A 14,604-nucleotide genomic window follows, 5' to 3' on the forward strand; every position below is an offset into this window, starting at 1 on the left:
GGTGCTGGTGACCTCCCGGATGGACTACGGGAATGTCTTGTTCCTGGGTGCTACAGAACACGGTTTAAAGCGCCTACAGGTCCTCCAAAATACAGCTGCTCGTATCGTACTACGACTCCCCAGAAGAGCACCATCTAAACCAGCTTTAGCTGCGCTACACTGGCTATCGGTCAAGAAGAGAGTGATGTTCAAAGCCCTCTTAATTTGCCACAGGATACTTCAACGTAAAGCCCCTCCCTATTTGTTTGATCTAGCACTCAGGTATCAGCCAACCAGAGCCCTCCGATCAGAGGGGATGGGGCTGTTGACGATCCCCCGTGTAAAAAGAGCAAAATTAGGTGGTCGCTCTTTTAGATATATAGTAGCTAAAAACTGGAATGCTCTCCCCACATCCCTTAGACTGGAAGATCCGGAAACAAAATTCAGAACAATTCTAAAAACACATTTATATAAACTATAAGCAGGGGCTTGGGGGTGGGGAGGTGGGAAGGCTGTATCTCTCTGATAACCTGCTTTCTTCAGCGCGGGGACACGCCGGGATGGCGTCGCCAGGCGCTTTATAAACTACCTTTACAGTTCAGCTCCGTATATAATGCCCGGTAGAATTTTGGAGCCATACATTTTTAACAGGGGGGGCAATGGTTTATTTATAGAATTTCTGTGCTCCTTCAACAGAGCACCAGCGAGTTGGGCATGCTTAAGGTTGAGGTGATCTATCTGCGGTTTCCAACTTAAGTTTTCACTAAAGGTGACTCCTAGATATGTGAAAACAGCTGTCTGGTCAAGGGTGACCCCACTCATTTTAACACTAGCTTTAACTGGTCTTGGACCACGAAGGACCATAAATTTGGTCTTCCCTACATTGACTTCCAGCTCATGTTCGCGGCAGAACAGCTCAAAGCGAGACAGTGCAAGCTGTAACCCCTGTCTCGTCCTAGAAATTAAGAGCGTGTCGTCCGTGAACATGAGCAAGGGGATTTTTTTTACCAGCTAGGGTGGGGGCATCAGTAGGGTGGTTAGAAAAATAGTTTGTGACCCCGTTAATAAACAATGAAAACAAAGTGGGGGCTAACACACATCCTTGTCTGACACCTTTAGAAACCTCAAACCTATCAGTCACCTCCCCTGGTTTACCCCAGCGTACTTTTGCATGCGTATGGTCATGCATATTAATAAGAAAGGCTACCAACTCTTTAGGCATGCCCATCCTCAGTAACACTTCCCACAACTTGGTCCTAGGTACAAGATCGAATGCAGAAATAAGGTCTACAAAGGCCGCAAAAAGCAAACCCCCACCTAACAAAACCTCTTTCCAATATAAAAGCATAACCCTAAACGCCTGATCTAGGGTGCCAATATTCGACCGAAAACCCGCATGCAAGACAGTTAATACATCAAAATCGGCCATCCAGTCCTGTATGCGGCCCCAAAGTAGACGGGCCACAATCTTTTGTACCGCGTCTATAAGGCTGATTGGACGATAATTGGCCGGGGCAGAGCGATCGCCCTTCTTATAAATGGGCAGTATCTCGGCCCCAAGCCAAGAATCAGGGACCAAAGCTCCACTAGCAAGAGCGTTAGCTAGGATTGTCAGATATGGTACCCAAAGTTTTTGCTCATGTTTAAATAAATCGGCAGGAATACAGTCAGGCCCTGGAGCTTTACCACTTGGGATGCTCTTTAGAATCGCCTTCACCTCACTGGGGACAAAAACCAGGGTTCCCTCACACAGGGGGTTTTGTGTCACTGTTATGGTACCACTCTGCAATTTGAACTGGTTTTCAAAATACAAGACCCATGCCTGTGGCTCCACATGGTTAGTGGGGACCATATCTTGTGGGCGATTGCCCCATTTGAGGAGGTGCCAAAATTGTGCCATGTTCTGCCCCTCACAAGCCTGGAGCAACCCCCTCCAACGGTCCTCGTCCCAATTCTTTTTGGCAGTTCGTTGGGCTAGTTTATATCTATTCCTACAACTACGAATGTCATCTGATTTTCTTGATTTAATGGCTACAAGCATAGCTCTTTGGGCCTGTCTGCAGCCATTATCGTACCATGAAAAGGGTCTCAAGCCTTTTTTGTTATACTTGGGGGGTAAGGTTCTAACAAAAAAAGATTTAAGTTCAGAGAACAGCCCATTGTGGATTCCAGGGAGGTTTACATTAATATCAACCTGCGACTCAAAGCTGTTAGGTTTATCCACCGTAGTAGTGAGCAGATTCCTTATCTTAGACAGAGAACCCTCGTTCATTGCTATTTTCGGCCAGCAAACCCTTCTCTCGTCATTGGTAAGGGTTACCACTCCCTGCACAATTGGGGCAGCAACCATGTCAATATCACCAAAGCTGTTATCAATCAGAGACAGAACTAGTGGGTTGTGATCACTTTCAGGTCTACATGAGGTCGCCATGTCATCAATAACGGACCACATCTCCAAGTTGACTAACATATAATCGATGCGGGACCCAGGTCTTCTGTTATAGAAGGTCACTGCTCCTGCCCTATCCGACTTAGTTCTGCCATTAGCAGCCCGCAGACCCTTATCTAGACGCAAGCCCTTCATAAACATAGCCGCACACGTCCATTTTTTAATGGGCGTCAGCTCCAGCTGGGGAATACCCCAAGTAGCATCTTCTACCTCTGTAAGTATCCCATCGTCCATACCAAGTGGCTCAAAACAGGTGTTGAAGTCCCCAGTCACAACCCTGTTTGCATTTCTAGAAAGTGAACAAAGAAATTCCTCTAATAAAAGGCCTATTGGGGAACATCTCCCTCCCGGAAGCCCCCTAAGGTAAATGTTAATAATAGTGATATTGAGACCTTTAGTGGAGCTTATCCTTACTACCAGAATATCCGGGCTGTCAATCGGGATCTCCACCACAGTGACTCCCACACGTTGGCGTACCCATATCGACAAACCACCCACCGGTCTTCCCCTACTACCCTTGACTGCTGGTTTTGAGAAATTCAAATAACCTAGGCAGAAAAGGGGGGCGAGTGCCCATGTTTCCTGAAAACACCAGATATCGGACTCCTCGATAAAACTAGCCCAGTCCGGGACATGAATTTTAGTTTCCAAACCCGCAATATTCCATGAAGAAACCTTCACTATTGGGTCAACAGGTCTAGCAATCACCTCCGAACAACCCTCCATCAAATGAGTCACAGGACCCCCCATAACATTGCACATATTCGGTGGAGTAAGGGACTGAGGTCTAGAACAGTCATGTGACGATGACATGTCAATACTGGTGGTTGTCCCCAAACAACGAAACATAAACCCATTAAGTAGTAACCTATGTGAAGCCTTACCGTCCCCCTAAAAAGTAATATCAATTTAAACAAATAATAATATTACATGAATGTCAACAATATTAAAAAGTAGTAAAACAGATATAGCATGTATACTGCAATCCATACAACAGTAGAGAAAGTGTTGGACTTTGGAGGGGAATAATTTACTATTCCCACTCCCGTCTGTGCAACAGTAAGGAAAGCGTTGGACTCCAAGGGGTAAAATGTACTATTCCCACTCCAGTCTGTGCAATAGTAGAAAAACCGCTGGACACCAGAGGGATAAAATGTACTATTCCTACTCCAGTCAGTGCATCAGTAGGGAAAGTGTAAAAGTATTGAAGCATTGGACACAGGAGGGGTGAAATGTACTATTCCCACTCCGGTTTATACAATAGTAGGGAAAGCATTAGACTTCAGTGGGGTAAAATTTACATTTCCACTCTAGTCTGTGCAACAGTAAGGAAAGTGGTGGAAGCAAGAGGGGTAACATTTACTATTCCCACTCCAGTCTGGGTAACACCAGAGAGAGAGCAGTGCACTTAAAGAAAATAACACATTTTAACAATTCTACTAAATAACCAAAAATACAAAATTCTAAATATAAAAATTATGGGCCCGATTCACAGAACTAACTTCAGACAAAAATCCTAAACTTACTACCATTTTCGTATTCACAGAAGGCACTTACTTATTTTGCTATTCACAGAAGACACTTACTCATTTCAGTATTCACAGAAGTTAGGAGTCCTACCTTTAGGACTCCTAAATGCCTTCTGTGAATACCGAAAGTCTTAAAAGGAGGGTTTTTTCAATTTAGTAGTGGTAAAGTTAGGAGTCCTAACTTTACTACTACTAAATTGAGAAAAATCCTCATTTTAAGACTTTAGGTATTCACAGAAGGCATTTAGGAGTCCTAAAGTTAGGAGTCCTAACTTTAATACTACTAAACTGAGAAAAATCCCAATTTTAAGACTTTAGGTATTCACAGAAGGCATTTAGTAGTCCTAAAGTTAGGATTCTTAACTTTACTACTACTAAACTGAGAAAAATCCTAACTTTAAGACTTTCGGTATTCACAGAAGGCATTTAGGAGTCCTAAAGTTAGGAGTCTTAACTTCTGTGAATACCAAAATGAGTAAGTGTCTTCTGTGAATACCAAAATGAGTACGTGCCTTCTGTGAATACCAAAATGGTAGTAAGTTAGTTCTGTGAATCGGGCCCTATATGTCTAAATTTTAACAAAAATGTAAAAAATTACATAATTATTATAATTTTTTGTAATTATTATCAATTAAAACAAATATTAATGTACTTCAACTGCCACAGTATATTCCCACACACATAACAATCAGCACTTAAAATGTAATAGAAATCAAAAAAGGTATAACACAATTAACACATGAAATAATAAATTAAACAATTTTTAATAAATGTACAAATAATTTTTCATTTATTATAAGTTAAATACCTTCCTACCCTATTCTCCTACAAACATTATAAAAAACACACCTAATATATAGCGTATAAAAAGTAATTATCAAATATTTTAAAAATGTATCAACAACTTAACATTTTTAATTAAAATTAATACCAGCCTATTCCTCTACAAACGACCCACATCTAAAATGTTGCTTAACAGATATGATGATTTCACAATTTACATAATTATCAATTAAATAATTGATAATAAATTGATTATTAATTATCAATACATTATTTCTTAATTAACTTCTCACCCTCTACCCCTTAAAACCCAACAACCTGCACCTGAAATAGAATTTTAAAAATATACATCATTTAAATAATTTATTATAAATTAAATAATTAATATTAATTAAGAATTAATTATTATTAATTAACTTACAACCCTTTACTGCTACAAACCCCACAACCCACACCTAACATATAACTTAAAAAATACATATTAATTACACATTTTACATAATTAATTATTAGTTAAGTAATTAATATTATTAAAAGTTAATTATAATTGATTTAGTTCCCACCCTGTACCCCGACAAAACGTACAAATAAAAGACATGATACTTTCACAATTTACATAATTATCAATTAAATAATTGATAATAAATTAATAAGTAATTATCAATACAATATTTCTTAATTAACTTCCCAACCTCTACCCCTCAAAACCCAACAACCTGCACCTGAGTTATACCTTTGAAAATATAGTAATTACACAATTTACATAATTATCAATTAAATGATTAATATTAATTAAAAATTATTTATGAATAATTGTAAATAATTTACTTCTCACCCTGTACCCCTACAAAAACCACAACCCGCTACAACATAATAAATTACAAATAATAATTAAATTAAGTTTAAAAACAACAATCAAACTATATTAACCCGTTAACCGCGGCCGTTTTTTCGCGGCAGTGCGGCCGTTTTAAAAAACGGGCGGGGCTGCGTCGGCCGTTGAAGGTGCGCAGCACCTGCCAGGTAGTGCTCCGAACGTTCAACGTTCAACAGCCGACGGCAGAACTTAACGGGTTAAAAACATTTACAACAAATATACAAACAATATAAAACATATACAATTAAAATAGATACTTAAATACATAAAGATAATTATAAAATCAACATTTTTATAAATATATTTTTGTAAACATCCCATATATCTGGTAAAACAAGTAACGTTATCTTCCTTTACATGCTTTAACACATATTTTCATCTCCCATAAGCAAAAATGAAAACATCGCAAGCAGTGAAAGAGTAGATGAATTTGGTGTCCTCACTAACCTAGGGAGAGAACCAAGCAAATACCTTGAACGCAATGAGCACATCATGCTGAAATGATTCGGTGGTGGTCCCATCCTCATAGTACCACCCCAAGCACAGTTATGGGCAAAAGTACAATCCCAAACAAAGGCCCTGCATTAGCCTGGGAGTAACCACTTTGCTGCTTTGCTGCACACTTTCTGACTGTCTGCACGCTGCCTACATCTTATCCACTCTGACGGCAGCCTCGTCTGGATGCCTAGGCAACTGGGCCCTTGGTAGGCTGGTAGACTGGAAGGCCAGAATACCAGGGTACCATGGGCGCCAGACGTTGGATCTGCTCTAGGGGCTGATACGATCAGTGTGTTGGGCCCTCCTCGTTGGCAAACGGGAGCGAGTAAATGCACCAAAGAAGCCAGGCGGGCAGATTCCTCACATCTGGGCACACCACGAGTCACGGGCCACGACACACACGGCTCATGTGAATCCCAGCATAGCGCCTCGCCTCCTTTCCTCCTCCTCGACAGCGAGCATGCAACGTCAGTGTCCCGTCACAACCAATTCTATGTCAGAACCGGAGGCTTCTGATTATGCTGTCTGAATTTCTTTACTGAACTAACAGCAAACAATTAAAAGTAAACTACAAAAGTAAGAAACATCATATCCCATGAGGATATACCAATGGCAATATGTCAAAGTATACAAAATGGAGAGATACCTTCTTGGCTTCCTCTTTCTTTGCTGCTCCGCAGTCAAGATAAGTGTCTCTCTATTTTGTCTACTTTGACACTGTTTTGCGTGATGTTTGCTTATTATAATTTATTGCTGGTTTTGTATTATATATGAGGGTTTTATGCTATATGTTTGCTTATTGTTTTCATACCTTGCGCAGCGCGATAATTTACTTTGTGGGTCTCAAGCGGTGAACCGCTCCGCTTTTGGCACATGCTCCCCTTCAAAACTCCTCCCATTTGTTAAGTGTGTGTTGCGCTTTACGATTTTCCCCCTCTGTGTGCCTTTCGCTGCCGCTAGCGTTGCTGGCTTTGTCCGATTGCGGCTCGCGTTCAGAGGGGTATGCCACCCCACTGGGAGCGAGACACACACCAGAGCCCGGCCGGGCTCCCAGCATGCATCTCGAGAGCTCGCAAGTGCCTGTGTGCGCACCCAGCTCCCTCTTCACTGCCGGACCGACGTCCTGCCCCAGGCTGAATTGGGGGATTTACACAGCAGTCTCAGGAGCCATTACGGGCAGTTTTTCAAAAGATAAGGCAGCGTTTAAGCTCAGCTCGACTTAGGCATTAACCCTTGAGCTTCCAGGACATGTGGAAATCAATTTTTGTCACCTCTGCACAGGCAGGTGGGGGGTGTTCTCCCCCCATTACTTTTCTGGGTTGTGCTTGTTCTTTGTGACTGTGTTAGTTTAGTTTGGCTTCTTTGCCTCGACATTGCTCCCAATCAACGCCCTACCTTGCTTGTGTGGGCTGATAATTGTGCTTCCCACTGTGGGATTTCTTTTTTTTTTAATTCTTTTTATTATTAATAGTAAAACAAAAAATACAATTACAGAGGCCTTATATCGCAGAGTAAACAACACTTGTACAAACAAATGGCGAGCGGCGGATGGAGTGTCCGTATGGCGAGAGCCAAACCTCAGACAAAAATGGCGTGCGATCGTACAGTTCACAATAATTATCCTTCAAGCTTATCGACATTGTTCACAGTTCCCCATCTCGTTGGGATCAGGATTTTGGTTTTTTAAAAGGGGGGTCAGTAAATACGAGTGGTTGTCAAAAGAGACACTGGTAAAGCAAAAAAAGAACGGAGATCGCTACCCATACAGCAATTATAAACAAGTTCTTGTGAAAAATCTCGGTCAACATTAACACCCCTAGGACCCATCCGTCCACCATCAGGATAATCCCTCCGTAAGACACCCAGTACCAGAATATGAATCGGAGTTTAAGACATAAAAACACACAAAAGACAATATGACAAACACCCATCCCACCTCCCTGCACCCCTGCATATGGCTTCTGCCCAACCCCAACTTGCAGTGTGCCTGTCGCCCCGACTAACTAATTACCATAAAACGGAAAACGTGGAGAAGGATTTGTCATACAGGCTCCCAGTCTCCCCTCCCCCCCACCACCAGAAGCAAGCAACCCCTACTTTAAGTCCTAAACGATTTTAAAAGACAAGGGGGCAGATTTATGTTGGTAATGCGCCACGTTTGCGTCACGGCGTAAATGTGGGGCATCGCTACGACCCATTTACAACGTGACGCATCTAGGCAGATGCGTCACGTTGTAAAACCCTGCATCACTTGTGGGCGTTCCGGCGCAGGGTGGGTGTTCCGGGGCAGGTGCGCCTCGCAAAAGTGGCTGAGTGAAATCTATAAGATTTCACTCAGTCACTTTCAGGCCAATGCTGCATCAAACCCTGCAGGCGTAGATCTTGACGCAGCATTGGTCAGATAGGGCACCCCCGAGCGCACGCATCTGTGACATTTTTGCCCCCGATGCTGCAGCAGCACTACACATAACTGTAGCATAGCTGACGACACCGTGTACTTGTCTGTACTGTGCTAAAATTGCAATATAATTGCTAAAAGCTTCCTGTACATGACCAGATATGATAAAATAAGCTTTTCTATCTTTATGTGCATATACAGCCTGATTCATGTAGGTAAATTGCACTCGCAAAGGGCCAGATTCTGAGAATCTGGCCCTTTGCGAGTGCAATTTTTGCATTTGGTATTCATGATACCAAATGCAAAAATCGCTATGTAAGAAGTCGCATATTTGCGTGGAATGGCATTTAAGGAATCTCTAATAGAGATTCCTCAAATGCTATTCATGACACAAAACAAAATAGCGATTTTGGACTTTTGGGGCCGCTATTTACCGACAGGTCAGACCTGTCGGTAAATAGCAAAAACTCAGAAAAATGCTTTTAAAAGCATTTTTCAAAGTTGCATGTAGCACACACACATGTCCTTTGGACATGTGTGTGCGCAACACCTGTCCAAAAGTACATTTTAGGGGTGCTACAGGGCGTCCTTTGGACACCCCTGGCACCCTTAGAATCGCTATCTTAGTTGCGAGTAGAAAATTGCTACTCGCAAATCCCCATTCATTCCTATGGGCCTCTTGGCCCATAGGAATGAATGGGGAGTATTTGCGAGTAGCAATTTGCAACTCGCAAATAAAGAACATGTAGGAATCGCTATTTAAGTAGCAATTCCTACATGAATGCCGTTTTGCGTGTCCTCAATAGCGAATCGCTATGATTCGCTATTAGGGACACGCAAAACGGCATGTACATGAATCAGGCTGATAGTACTTTCACAATGGTGAAGCTGATAGATTGGGAAGCAGTGGGAGATGTGATGATTTTGGGATCCTCCCTAACCTAGGGAGAGTACCAAACAGATGCCTTGAAAACAAAAAAGCACATTTTATTGAACAATTTAATTGTGGTCCCATCCTCTTAGGACAAACCCAAACACAGTTATTGGCAAAAAAACATTCCCAACCAAAGGCCCTGCAAAGCATTATGGGATGAGATTAGCAGTGTGCAGTGAATATTATGGTGCAGATTTATGAAGGCCTTGCGCTGACGGTGCGTCACTTTTAACATGGGAAAAAGTGACGCTCCGGCGGCGCTGGGCCTTCATAAATCTGCCCCTATATATTATACAATATCAAAAAAACTTCTACAAAGAGCTGACCCCAGGGGGGGCGCAACACCGTCTCAGGGGGGGGCGCGCACTCCACCATAAACCCTTAACTGTTTGGTCTTCAACTGTCCCACGTCGCAAGTCTACAAACCATTTCAAATGGAAATGTTTTTTGGGAGAACTCCAGTAACAGAGGGTTGGAGGGGGAGGGGAGAGGGAGATAGATGGGGCACCACGTACCCTTTCTTTGTCATGTTAAGAGCTAACAGTTATTTCTAATCGTCCCGGAAGGGGGTTAATTCTAGAGCTGAAATACTTCAGCTGCAGTGGAAGGCAGGAAATCTCTGCTAAAAGGGAAAGCAAATGAACAGACTGTCCTGTTCCTTTGCTTTAGATTTCATAGCAGAGGAGACTCCTTGCCTCCCACTGCAGCTGAAAGTGACTGTTACTTTCTTTCAGTTTCAGCAGCGGAGACATCCTCCCTCCCACTACAGCTGAAGCATTTCAGCTCTATGAAGTTAACCCCGTCTTGGGAGGGTTAGCTCTTACCAGAAAGGAGACAAAGGGGCATATTATCAACAACGGGCGTTACATTATCGCCGCTTTTATCGGCAGGAAACTGCCGATAAAGCGGCGATAATGTGCTTGATAATATGCTTGATAATATGCTCTATGAATTCCAATCGAAGCCCATCTAACATGGGCTTCGATTGGAATTCATAGAGCCTATTATCAAGCACATTATCGCCGCTTTATCGGCAGTTTCCTGCCGATAAAAGCGGCGATAATGTAACGCCCGTTGTAGATAATATGCCCCCAAGTTTCTTTTAAAATTACACAGGCAGGCGCACAATACCCACAGGGCTAAAAGGGCTTCAAGTTGCCAAAAACAAAATGCCAGCCAGCATTTATTTGTCTTGACATTAAATATGCTTATAAATAAAGAAATATGTATTCCTTTGTAATGTGACTTTTCTGTCTTTGTTCCCTTTTATTATCAGTCATGGATCATTCAGGCAGCCCTAGAACACAATTAAAAGTGCTCTCTATTTATGTTTTGTTCCAAGTATACACAGACAAGTGCTGACAATACAGCTTTAGGTGACTGCTTCTTTTTGTATCATCTGGGACATCAAAATAATGACCTGGCAACCCTAATTATAAAACTGGAAGAGGCATATTATCAAGTGGCAGCGATAATTATCGCTGGCCGCGCTTAGCGTGAGATTTGTTATCGCCGACTATCGCTGGAAATTATTGCCATGCTAGCTCTGTATTAACAACGCATAGCGCAATGGCGATACTTATTCCAGCGATAGCGGTGTTTTCCATGGAACATCGCTGGTTTTCCAGCGATGTTCCATGGAACACGGCGATAACCTTGCTTATAAGACCCTGTGGTCGTATCAGCATAACCCACCCCCACTGTAAAGTATAGGTAAGTCAGTAATTTAGCAGACGTTAGTTTTGGGCGAAAACCGCGGTATTTGCCAAAAACTAACATCTGCTAAAATGTGTGGGCCTCCTTGTAAATATCGCGATGCGCACATCAGCAATATTTTACAAGCAGTACTGCCCAGTGACTCCCACTTTGCATCTCGTTAGAGATGCAAAGCGAGGCATCGGGAAAATAGGCGCTAACATGCGCTAATGCATGCTAGCACCCACTTATAAATAGGGCCATAGTTTTATCTCTGCATTTTTGGCTTTTAGAGCCAAAAAAGCAGAGATAAGGCCCTTGTTGATATGCCCCTAAGTTTGTTACAAGATAAGCACATTTAGTTCCTCCACCCTGATCCCTGGTTAATGCCACAATAACAATAGTTTTAGCTTATATCTGAAACCCTACGCAGCAGTCAATAACATGCTGAGTTACTTCAAGTGTCAGGGAATGCACCCTGAATTCAGACAAATCGCTCCTCATTCTCGCCCGTCACTTTCACGCTCACCCTGCACTCACAGCGATCACAATGCACTCACACCATTCACCTGCTTACCTTACAGTCACAGTGATCACTCTGCACTCACAATACACTGGCGCTGATCACCCTGTACCTCACCCTGCAGTCACACGAGCACACTACTCAACCTGCACTCATGTGACACTTTACTCACCTGTCCCCCTCACTGCTCAATCTGGAATTTCACTCAAATAAGCCCATCAATAACCATACATTCATTCATCCCACTCTCCACTTACACCCTCACCCAAATTCATATGGTCACCTCACTCACCCTGCAGTCACTCCTCTTACCCTACTCTCACACTGTCGCATGGGTCACCGTTCACTCACGTGGGTACTCTTGCCATCTATACAGCGCAGAGGGTTAATGTGCCTGCTACAAAGAACATGTACTATGCAGATCAAAGAACTGAGGGGCATATTATCAAGGGGGTTTATCTCCGCTTTTTTGGCTTTAAAAGCCAAGAAAGCGGAGATAAAATTATCTCCCTATTACACCAGTTAGCGACAGCTAGTAGGAGATAGTGACCATCTTGGGCCCCACTTTGCATGTCAGTGAAATTTATCACTAATGACATGCAAAGTAGGCGTGCCAAGATGTTAGCGACTGGAAACAGTCGGTAACATCGCTATCTCCTATTACCAACTTTTGGAGATATTCGCACTAAGCGCGAATATCTCCAAAAGATAACACCTGCCCTGAGCAGTTCTTAGCCATGTTATCCAATGGGAGGTGGATAACATGGCTAAGAGCATTAGCTCGGTAATGCATGAATATCGCGGACTTTTCAGCGATATTCATGCATTGCGGCCGTTTTTTATCGCATTTGCGATAAACCTTGGTAATACCAAGGTTTATCTGCGATAAAAATCACCGCAGCCCAGCGGTAAAATTTTGTCTCTAACCAAGCAATAGCGATAATTATCGCTATTGATTGGTAATATGCCCCTGAGTGTGAGTAAACAATGAGGAGTGCTATAAAAACATGAAATGTTTGCCAGAATGGTGCTATAGAAAGATGAGGTGCATTGTTGGTGAGTGGCAGTGAGGGAATTCATGGAGAAGGAGGAAATGGAGGAGGAGGGCTGGCAAAACAGACAGAGCACTGTGTGCGACCAGTGCTAGAGCCAGCCATGGCTGGGAGTGTTAGCCCCCACTTGAAGTTCGGGTCTAGTTGCTCCCCTGTACACAAGTATGGCCTGTCGTGTCCCATCAAGGTTTTCCTCCTAAATTACAAAAGGACACATTTACATGCACTGCAATCCAGCCTTTCAGGGGGCCCCTTGATAGAGGCAGCTCTGTTTTTGCCCTGATGACCTACCTGGAATAATTCCTAAACAGATTCTTGTAAATACCCTTTTGTTTCATTTCTTTCTAATGTGATTGATGTATGAGAGTCTATTACTATTTGCAGGGAAATGTATTAGTTTCATGTAACAACCATAAAAGAGTTAATTTTAGATCACAATCCTGCAGTTTACTAAACACTCTTATTGTGTTGAACATTACTTGCCAGATGTGGCCTATGATATGTGCGTGCCGGTTGATTGTATAGTGTACCAGATTCCTGTCCAACTTCATGGAAGAATCTGAGTGCCTCGACCCACATCAGACGGGATTCCGCCCCGCCCACTCGACAGAGGCAGTGGTAGTCTCGGTACTCAATTCTCTCCGTGACTGTGCAGACAAACGTTCCCCTCAGGCTCTGGTGCTCCTGGATTTGTCGGCCGCGTTTGACACGGTCGATCATACCATCTTGATCGACCGTGCCGCTCGGGCCGGCATCCGGGGCACGGCAGCCAGCTGGTTAAAGTCCTTACTCGAGGGCCGTACTCAGGCAGTCCGCATGGGTGACCTGGTGGGCACCACTCAGACCATCATGTGTGGTGTACCCCAGGGTTCTTCCCTGTCACCTCACCTGTTCAATCTCTATATCATTCCACTCATTCAGGCTCTTAGAGATAGACAGGTGACAGTGCTCAACTATGCGGACGACCTGCAATTACTTTTCACAATCGATAACTCTGAAGCTTCCATATCCACCTTCCAATCCACCTTGAGGTTCATCCAAGCGTGGATGGACCAAAACCACCTGAAGTTGAACCCCGGTAAAAATGAGTTGGTCCTCACAGGAGACAGTGCCAAATATTGGGGCCCGCATTACTGGCCGTCAGAAATGGGCCAAGCACCGATTCCCTCCACCTCAGCAAAGACACTGGGAGTCATTGTGAACAGTGACCTATCACTCAAAGCACAAGTAGGTCAGGTAGTCTCTAAGGGCTTTTTCCAACTCGGGAAAATTCGGAAGGTTCGCCGCCTCCTTACCCGGGAGGCTTTGACGCAGGTGGTGATCGCCACTGTGATCTCTCATTTAGATTACGCGAACTCGATCTATCTGGGCCTGCCTCTGTACCTTCTGAAACGCCTTCAGATGGTGCAGAACCATGCAGCCAGACTGATTTTAAATCAGCCTAGATGGAAACCTGCCACTCCACTCCTGGCAAAACTTCACTGGCTCCCTGTGGCTCAGCGCAGTACCTTCAAAGATGGCTGCATGATTTGTAAAGCCCTACACTGCAAAAGTCCCAAATTCATCGAGAGACTTATCACAAAGTATGCCCCGGTCAGAAACTTGTGCTCGGCCAATCAAGGTCTCCTTCAGACACTATCTTTTAAGCGCAAACGTGCGGGCGGATGCAGATTCGGATCACTGGCTCCACGGCTGTGGAACACCATCCCTCTGGAGATCCGGCTCTGTCCTGACCTCCTGTCATTAGGAAAGCCTTAAAGACCTGGCTCTTCCAGCAAGCATTCCAATAAATCCCGTTCGCCTGTTTCCCTGGTCATACCCTCTATCGCTGACAGCGCCAAGAAACCAATCGGTGTTAGTGTGCTTAAGAAATTTCTTTTAACATAA

The sequence above is a fragment of the Lissotriton helveticus genome, chromosome 1_1 (assembly GCF_964261635.1).
Source record: "Lissotriton helveticus chromosome 1_1, aLisHel1.1, whole genome shotgun sequence".
Classification (NCBI taxonomy): domain Eukaryota; kingdom Metazoa; phylum Chordata; class Amphibia; order Caudata; family Salamandridae; genus Lissotriton; species Lissotriton helveticus.